Raw genomic sequence first — 9203 nt, forward strand, 5'->3', positions numbered from 1 at the left:
GCTCCACTCTCTTCCACCTCCAAACCCGGACCTTCAACTTCGAATGAAAACTCAATATGATTGCAACTTTTCTGCCAAGTTTTGCGAAAATAGTGACGTCACAAATAGAGGAGCCAAAGATGTTGTGAGCCAACATTTAAGTCAATATTGTCTAATTCTTCCTTGAACCAAAAACTAGGCGTACGTGAAGAAGCTTTTCAATCAACTTCAATATGACAACCAAGTTTATGTGTATAAGGACCAAAAAAGTTGTTAGAGTAAATTCTCTGGGCTAGATGTTCTTTCACAGCAAAAACAGTACATAGAGCAAATCCTGCATACTTTGCTTCATGGAAATCTGGAGGTAGCTGTACAACCATGCCAGAACCTCTACATCTTTGGCTGAACCATCCTGGAATTTGATTTCCAGGAACAATGATATCAAATCTTGATCGCAGATAAGACAGTCCCTGAAAGATAAAAACCAGTCGATTTTATATGAAATGTATTTGTAAGGGTGAAATAGAGAATCGAAGGAGGGAGGGAAAAAAAAAAAAAAAAAAAAAAAAAATGAAGAAAGGGACTAACCTGAATGTATCTTTTGAACATGGCATGGAGTACTTGGTTGCAGCCTTCATTTCTAACTAGTTTGAAGCAATTTATACACGAAATTGTTGGCTCTAACAAATCTCCTAGTTTCAAAAGATCAGAGGATGTTTCAAGAGATGTACATTCTTGAATCTTCATATACTGTATGTTCAATGGAAGCTCTGGTATTGACTTGAGCTTTCTACAAGATTCCAAGTCAAGAATGGTAAGCTTGGAGAGTTGGCAAATACTAGCAGGCAAGCTTGAAAAGTTGTTTCTACTTAGATTCAACTTTGTTAGTGATGACAAGCAGCCTAGATTACTGGGGATTGCTTCGTCCCAAAGATTACAATCACTTAGATTTAGTTCTGTTAAAGAAGATAAGCTTGATAAAGAAGGAAACAATAGCCTCATTGGTCCTTCACTTCTTGGAATTGGTAGATACAGGAGGAGTTTCCGCCTTGGTGGTGACTCTTTCCATCCGCGGAAAGATAGTACTTTTAAGATTTTTCAAAAGATTCATGGAGGATGGAAATTCTTGTATAGCTATTCTGCTCACATTAAGCTCCTCCAAACATTCCATGTCACCCAAGTTCTCTGGCAATCCTTGGAGCCTTAAGCAGCCACTGAGTTTTAGCTTTTTCAAAGATGTCAGGGTACAAATGCTGCTTGGAAGATATATAAGGCCTTCACACCTACTTAGATCTAATAAAGCCAGCCTCGTTGAATTTTTAATCAGTGAAACGGGCAACTCCTTGATCCCAGTTCCATCCAACCAAAGTTCAGATAAATGCTTCATATTTACTTCAAATTCAGGAACCTCCTTGACTAATGGACAGCTTGAAAGCATGAGGATTTCAAGAGATTCTGTTTCAAGTTTGCTTGGAAGACTTTCTAGGCGGAAACAGTATTTCAAATTCAGAAGTGTAAGCCTTTTAAGAAACCTTATTGATGGATGAACCTCAACTAACGCAGTGCAACTTTCAAGAATTAAGCTCTCTAAATTTGGAACTCCCGTGAAATCTGGGGTTTTGATTAAGTTGTGGGAATCATTAAGATTGATGAATCTGAGTTTCTCCAAAGTCTGTTAAGAACATAAAAATGAAAGCAGGTTAAGAAATGAATATATATTTATATATATATATATATATATAGAAACAACTGGGAGAAAACAATGTTGGCGGGAAATGGAGCGACAACATTACCTTTATACCAGTCCAAAGTCTTTCAATGTTGCTGTAGCTCATTTTGATTTCAACAATTTTACTCTGTGGGAATTGCGATGGTAAAGATCTTAAAGGATAACGAAACCATTCAAAAAAACATAGCTCATTGGGAAGATATTGAAGGCCTTGAGGATGGTGTAAAACTTTAATAACTTTTAGCAATCGAAGTTTACTCATGTATGAGAAACCGTTAGGATTGCAGTTTATTTCCTTTTTTCTGCATTGATCCCAAGATTGAAGAGAAGGAGATTCGTGAGTCCATTCTGCCCTCCATAACATCAACTCATAATCGACAATCATTGCTTCACCTGCATCTGTTCCCTAATAAACAAATCCCAAAGTAAATCACAAGCATAATTCAAAAAACAAATTAACAACTCACACAAAGATTGTGTATAGTCTAAGCTAAAACTTTGAACATAATTGATACAATATTTTCCATCAGCACATGATGAACATCCTTATATCGCCACAACCTGCTACGTTTTCCTGGCTCTTCTGGTGATTCTTGGTGAATAATTTCCCGACCCATTTCTTGCATCATATCATGCATCCACAGTTTATTGTCTAAAAGAGTTACAAGTGACTTGTCAACTAGAACATTTATTCCAATTTCCGAGTAAAAGCCACAACTGTCTAGTATCTTTATCACTCGATCTTTGTCCTCGCCTTTGAAGAACATGCAATGTCAAGAAAAATCTTCCTTTCTATTTCCTCTAGTCCATCATAACTTATGCGTAACACATCAAGTATTTCTCTGTTAGGGACTTCTTTTAGCCTATTTAATGCACTCTCCCATTCCTTAATGCTTTTGCCAAACAAGAAGGATCCAAAAACTTCAAGGGCTAATGGAAGGTCTTTTGCATAATTTACAAATTCTTTGGACAGCTTCATGTAGCCCTCGAAAGGATGCCTACGTTTAAATGCTTTTAGGCAAAAAAGCTGGCGAGATTCAAATTGACTCGTTCCCTTAAGCTCAAATATGTTATCAACTCCATGCGTGATCAACAAATGTTCATCTCTAGTTGTTATAATGATTCTACTTCCTAGGCCAAACCAATCGCAATCTCCAGCCAAATGTTTGAGTTGGTCTAGTCTATCCACATCATCTAGAACAAGAAGAATCTTTTTTATGACAAAGTCGATTCTTGATCATGTTGGCTCCTGTCCTAGCAGACCATATTGTAGTACCATTTTCCATAATGATTTCAGAAAGAAATTGATTTTGTAATGTTTCTGGATATTTCTCTGATATTGGCAAGAAAACTACAACCTTCAAATTGATCAGAAATTTTATCAAACACAACTTCAGCAAGAGTGGTCTTGTAAGTGTAATAGAGATGAACAGAGTAGATAAGAGAGTGCCGTAATTGGAAAGCTTCATTTGTTATTGATGCTTCTACTCAATATATACACAATGGACGTAACTGTTGTGACTACTAGATGTGGTCAACCTATAACTACCAGATATATATATATATATATAATTACATGAGATAATACACATCGTGATATGAGATAACTACGTTATCCTATCATGCCCCCTCAAGATTTGCGGTCTGATGAGAACACAAATCTTGTCACGTAAATTCTGAAAGTGCGTCCAGCCAAGTGGTTTAGTCAAGACATCCATAAGTTGATCATGAGTTGAGACATGGGAGACCTGGATGGATCTATCTGCCACTTTTTCCCTTACGAAGTGAAAGTCAATTCGAACATGTTTCATTTTAGAGTGGAGTTTTGGATTGGCACAAACATAGGTTGCACTTAGATTATCACAATAGATGATTGGAGAAGAAGCAGGCAGAACACGAAGCTCGTGAAGAAGAGTCTGTAACCAGCAGAACTCAGAGGTTGTGTGAGCAACGGCTCGGTACTCAGCTTCGGTAGATGATTTGGAAATCGATTGCTGTTTTCTAGAAGACCATGATATGGGATTATGGCCAAGAAAAAAAATGTAGCCAGTGGTAGAGGTACTGTCATCACGGTTGCCAGCCCAATCGACATCAGAAAAAGCATGCAAGATCAGTGGAGAATTTCGATGGAGTGTCAACCCATATGAGAGAGTGCCTTTGAGGTATCGAAGAAGCCGTTTCACTGCCATCCAGTGCAAATCAATGGGACGATGCATGAATTGTGATAACTTGTTGACAGTGAAGGCGATGTTGTGAAGTCCAGCCGCACCAACCAACCGCACCAACCACACAACCTCACCAACCACAGCCTCACCAACCACAGCCACCATTGTTGACAGCCACCATTGTTGATCAACAATTGTGGGCTAAGATGTTGAAAAGTGTGGCCTTGTAAGCCTATAAATAGGCTCCTTACCATTTCATGAAAACCAAGCCAAGAGAGCAAGAGAAAACTCCAAGAGAGAGAGTTGTTTAAGTTCCAGAGAGAACTTAAGAGAAGAGTGAGCAATTCCAGAGAGAATTGGAGAGTGAAGAGAGAGGTTCCAAGAGAGAATCCTCCATGAGAGAAGTTTTTATTTTTGTATTCTATTTTTAAGAGATTAATAGAATTCTTTTATTTTCTTCTCATATTTCTTCTCTAAAGTGGTCAGAGAACCACAACAAGTGGTATCAGAGCTCCTGGTTGAGAGCTTGGGTCCAAAATTTGAAGAAACAAAGCCATTGTTCTTCAAGTTGGTGTTTCGGAAAGTTGTTCAAATAATTAATTTGACAATCCCAGGTGAAAGTACCCGACGAGAGGAGAACAACGAAGTTCGCCGGAGAGAAAACGAACGTCCCACGCGCCCGCACGCGCCGCCTGAAATTTTTCTGCAACTGTTCACGCGCCCACGCGCCGCACGCGCCGTCTGGAGGTTGAAGACGACCACGTCATCAGCCACGTCAGCAGCCACGTCAGCACACCTGCCACGTCATCTGCCACGCCAGCCGACACGTCATCTGCCACGTGTCGCCACGTCATCTGCCACGTGGTGCCACGTCAGCACCATCTGCCACGTCAGCAATATTTTCTGAAATTACGGAAAAGCCCCTGAAGTTTCGGAAATTACGGAACAGCCCTGAATTATTGGAAATTACAGAGTGACCCCTGTAGTTTTCTGAAATTACGGTGAAGCCCCTGAACTATTGGAAATTACAGATTGACCCCTGAAGTTTCTGTATTTGCAGGTTGACCCAGAAATTTTGTGAAATTACAGTTTTGCCCCAAAATTTCTGGTAATTATATTTTGACCCCGGAAGAGTCAAGTCCACCATTTTCGGCCGTTCCGGACGCAACGGTTAACTCCGTTTTGCCAAATTCAGCTCCAATTTTGGTCAAGCCATAATGTCAATGGAAGAATCATCTTCGGGAGCTATGGTTAAGCTCACTGCCACAAATTATACACTTTGGAGACCTCGGATGGAAGATCTCCTCAATTGTAAGGATCTGTTTGATCCTATAGAAGCTAAAGGCGAAAACCCCGATCCCAGCAAAGTAGCAGAATGGAAGAAATTAAACAAGAAAACGATCGGTCAGATCAGGCAATGGATCGACCACAGTGTCTTCCATCATGTAGCGAAGGAAACGGATGCATATGCCCTCTGGACAAAATTGGAGGACATGTACCAGGCCAAGACTGCTCGGAACAAAGCCCTGTTGCTTAAGCGATTGGTACATCTAACATTACAGAGTGGAACTTCTGTAGCCGAGCATACCAGTGAGTTCCAGAGCTTGGTAAATCAACTATCTGCTGTGGATTACCAACTAGGGGATGAGGATCAGGCCCTCCTACTTCTAAGCTCTCTTCCAGACAGTTGGGAGACATTGGTAGTCTCTCTCAGCAATTCGGCCCCGAATGGCAAACTTACTCTGTCTATGGTTAAGGATGCCCTATTTAATGAAGAGGCCAGGAGAAAGGACATTGGCATGGATCAGTCACATGCCCTCGTCACAGAGAGAGGAAGACAGCAAAGAGGTGGTCGAGATAGGGGGAGAGGCAGGAGCAAGAGCAGAGGCAGATCTACAGATGGTAGAAAATCATCGTATAAGTGCTATCATTGTGGCCTGGAGGGTCACATGAAGAAGAACTGCAGAAAGTTGTTGAGAGAGCAGAAACTCCAAGGTAATCAGCCGAAGAAGGATGGAGAGACACTAGTCACTTGTACAGGAGAAGTGGCGCTCTGCTCCACCGAAGAAGAGACATGCCTTCATATATCAACCCAAGATGTTGAGTGGGTAGTCGATACTGCAGCATCCTACCATGTCACTCCACACAGAGATTTCTTTAAAACGTACAAAGCAGGAGACTTTGGTACAGTAAAGATGGGAAATTCCAGTTTCGCAAAGATTATGGGAACTGGTGATATTCAGATAAAAACGAATGTTGGTTGTACAATCACTTTGAAGGATGTCCGTCATGTTCCAGATCTTCGGCTTAATCTACTTTCGGGAGTAGCTTTAGACAAGCAAGGCTATGACAACTACTTCAGCAAAGGCACATGGAAAATGACGAAAGGTGCCATAGTTGTTGCCCGAGGACATATTTGTGGAACGTTGTACAAGACTCATGTGAAGATATGTGCAGACAGCCTCAATATTGCAGAAGGAGAGGCGTCTCAAAATCTGTGGCACCAGAGACTCGGTCACATGAGTGAAAAAGGATTGACCACTTTGGCAAGGAAGAAGCTTATCACTGTTTGCAAGGATGCTGCGCTAGATCCTTGTAATCACTGCTTGTTTGGTAAGCAACATAGAGTCTCCTTCAGTTTCTCTGCATCGAGAAAATCAGAGTTGCTTAGTCTGGTGCACTCTGATGTTTGTGGTCCCATGGAGGTGGAATCATTAGGTGGCAACAAGTATTTCCTGACCTTCATTGATGATGCTTCACGGAAGGTGTGGGTATATTTCTTGAAGACAAAGGACCAGGTACTGGATTACTTCAAACTGTTTCATACCATGGTAGAGCGTGAAACAGGAAAGAAGCTGAAATGTCTCCGCTCAGATAATGGAGGCGAATATACTTCCAAGGAGTTCGATGCCTACTGCAGAAGACACGGCATTCGACATGAGAAGACGGTCCCTCGCACCCCACAACATAATGGAATAGCAGAAAGAATGAACCGAACCATTATGGAAAAGGTCAGAAGTATGCTCAGTATGGCTAAGCTGCCAAAGCCATTCTGGGGAGAAGCTGTTCGTGCCGCCTGTTACTTAATCAACAGATCACCGTCAGTACCGTTGAATTTTGAAATTCCGGAGAAAGTGTGGTCGGGTAAGATTCCCTCCTACTCTCATTTAAGAGTGTTTGGTTGTATAGCTTATGTACATGTATCCAAGGAGCTCAGACAGAAGCTCGATGCAAGATCTACTCCATGCATCTTTATAGGATATGGAGACGAAGAATTTGGATACAGGTTATGGGACCCGAAAACCAAGAAGGTTATTAGAAGCAGGGATGTAGTATTCCAAGAAAACCAGAAAATGGAAGACATTGAAAAGCCCAGAATGTCTCCTAATTATAGTTCTAGTGCCGAGAATTTTTGTCCTAATCCAGCACCAGCACAAATAGCCACAGAGGATAATGAGGTGCATGAAGATATACCAGAAGCAGACCAGGAGGAAGAAGGGGATAATGAGCAGGGGGAGACTCAATCCTCTCAAGCAGCTGCAGGGCCATCACAGCGGTCAGATGATGGTACACCTCCTGAAACCAGTGGTTTACAAGTTCGGAGATCTGAGCGAGGCCGAATTCCATCAAAGAGATTTCCAGAATCTGAGTATATTCTGCTTACTGAAGAAGGGGAGCCAGAGAGTTTCCAGGAAGCTGTTTCTCTTCAAGAGAAGGAAAAGTGGCTGCAAGCAATGCAAGATGAGATGGAATCCTTGCAGAAAAATCATACTTATGAGTTGGTTAAGCTTCCAACAGGAAAGAAGGCACTAAAGAATAAATGGGTGTTCAAGCTCAAGAAAGATGGCAGCGGAAAGGTGGTGAAACACAAAGCCCGAATGGTGGTCAAAGGATTTCTTCAGAAGAAAGGAATTGACTTTGATGAGATTTTTTCACCAGTGGTAAAAATGACTTCAATTCGAGTCATTTTTGGTTTAGTAGCAAGTCTAAACCTAGAGCTTGAGCAGATGGATGTGAAGACAGCATTTCTTCACGGTGATTTACATGAAGAAATCTACATGGAGCAGCCAGAAGGATTTGAGGTTTCAGGGAAAGAAAACCTCGTATGCAAGCTAAAGAAGAGCTTGTATGGCCTCAAGCAAGCACCAAGACAATGGTATAAGAAGTTTGACTCGTTTATGGTGAGTCAAGGCTATAAAAGGACTGCAGCAGACCAGTGTGTTTACATTCAAAAATTTTCAGGTGGAAACTTCATTGCACTTTTGCTATATGTGGACGACATGTTGATCGTTGGACAAGATGCAATGAAGATTAGTAAGCTGAAGAAAGAATTGTCTAAGTCTTTTGATATGAAAGACTTAGGACCAGCTCAACAAATTTTGGGAATGCAAATAATCCGAGACAGGAAGAAGAGAAGGTTATGGCTATCTCAAGAGAAGTATGTTGAACGGGTGATAAAGAGATTCAACATGGATAAAGCCAAACCGGTCAGCATTCCACTTGCAAATCATTTTAAGTTGAGTAAGAGAATGTGCCCCTCATCCAAAGAAGAGATAGAGGAGATGGCTTCAGTACCATATTCTTCAGCGGTAGGAAGTCTGATGTATGCAATGGTGTGTACCAGACCAGACATTGCTCATGCAGTAGGTGTTGTGAGCAGATTTCTTTCAAATCCTGGAAAGAAACACTGGGAAGCAGTCAAATGGATTCTCAGGTATCTTAAAGGTACATCGAAGCTGTGCTTGTGCTACGGGGGAGGTGACCCAATCTTAGAAGGCTATACAGATGCAGATATGGCCGGAGACCCTGATAATAGAAAGTCTACATCAGGTTATCTCTACACTTTTGCAGGGGGAGCTGTGTCATGGCAGTCAAGATTGCAGAAGTGTGTTGCTTTATCCACTACTGAAGCAGAGTACATTGCCGCAGCGGAAGCGGGTAAGGAAATGTTGTGGTTAAAGCGTTTTCTCACAGAATTGGGCATCAAGCAAGAAGACTACAAGATACATTGTGATAATCAAAGTGCCATGGATTTGAGCAAAAACTCAATGTATCATTCCCGTACAAAGCACATTGACATTCGCTATCATTGGATACGCGAAGTAATAGGTCAACAGTTGCTGAAACTGTTGAAGATTCACACAAAAGAGAATCCAGCAGATATGCTAACAAAAGTTGTTGCTCAAGAGAAGCTGAAGCTATGCAGAGACATAGCTGGAATAGATGGCAGATGACCATCAGTTTTAAATGCGACTGGAGGGGGAGAATTGTGAAGTCCAGCCGCACCAACCAACCGCACCAACCACACAACCTCACCAACCACAGCCTCA

At 41.6% G+C, this 9203-nt stretch overlaps 1 pseudogene; it reads right to left on the minus strand.

The window, feature by feature from the left end:
- Positions 1-197: 197 nt before the first annotated feature.
- Positions 198-3897, minus strand: LOC112493109 (TMV resistance protein N-like; annotated as a pseudogene).
- Between the last annotated feature and the right edge of the window lie 5306 nt (positions 3898-9203).

The sequence above is a fragment of the Ziziphus jujuba genome, chromosome 12, assembly GCF_031755915.1.
Source record: "Ziziphus jujuba cultivar Dongzao chromosome 12, ASM3175591v1".
NCBI lineage: Eukaryota > Viridiplantae > Streptophyta > Magnoliopsida > Rosales > Rhamnaceae > Ziziphus > Ziziphus jujuba.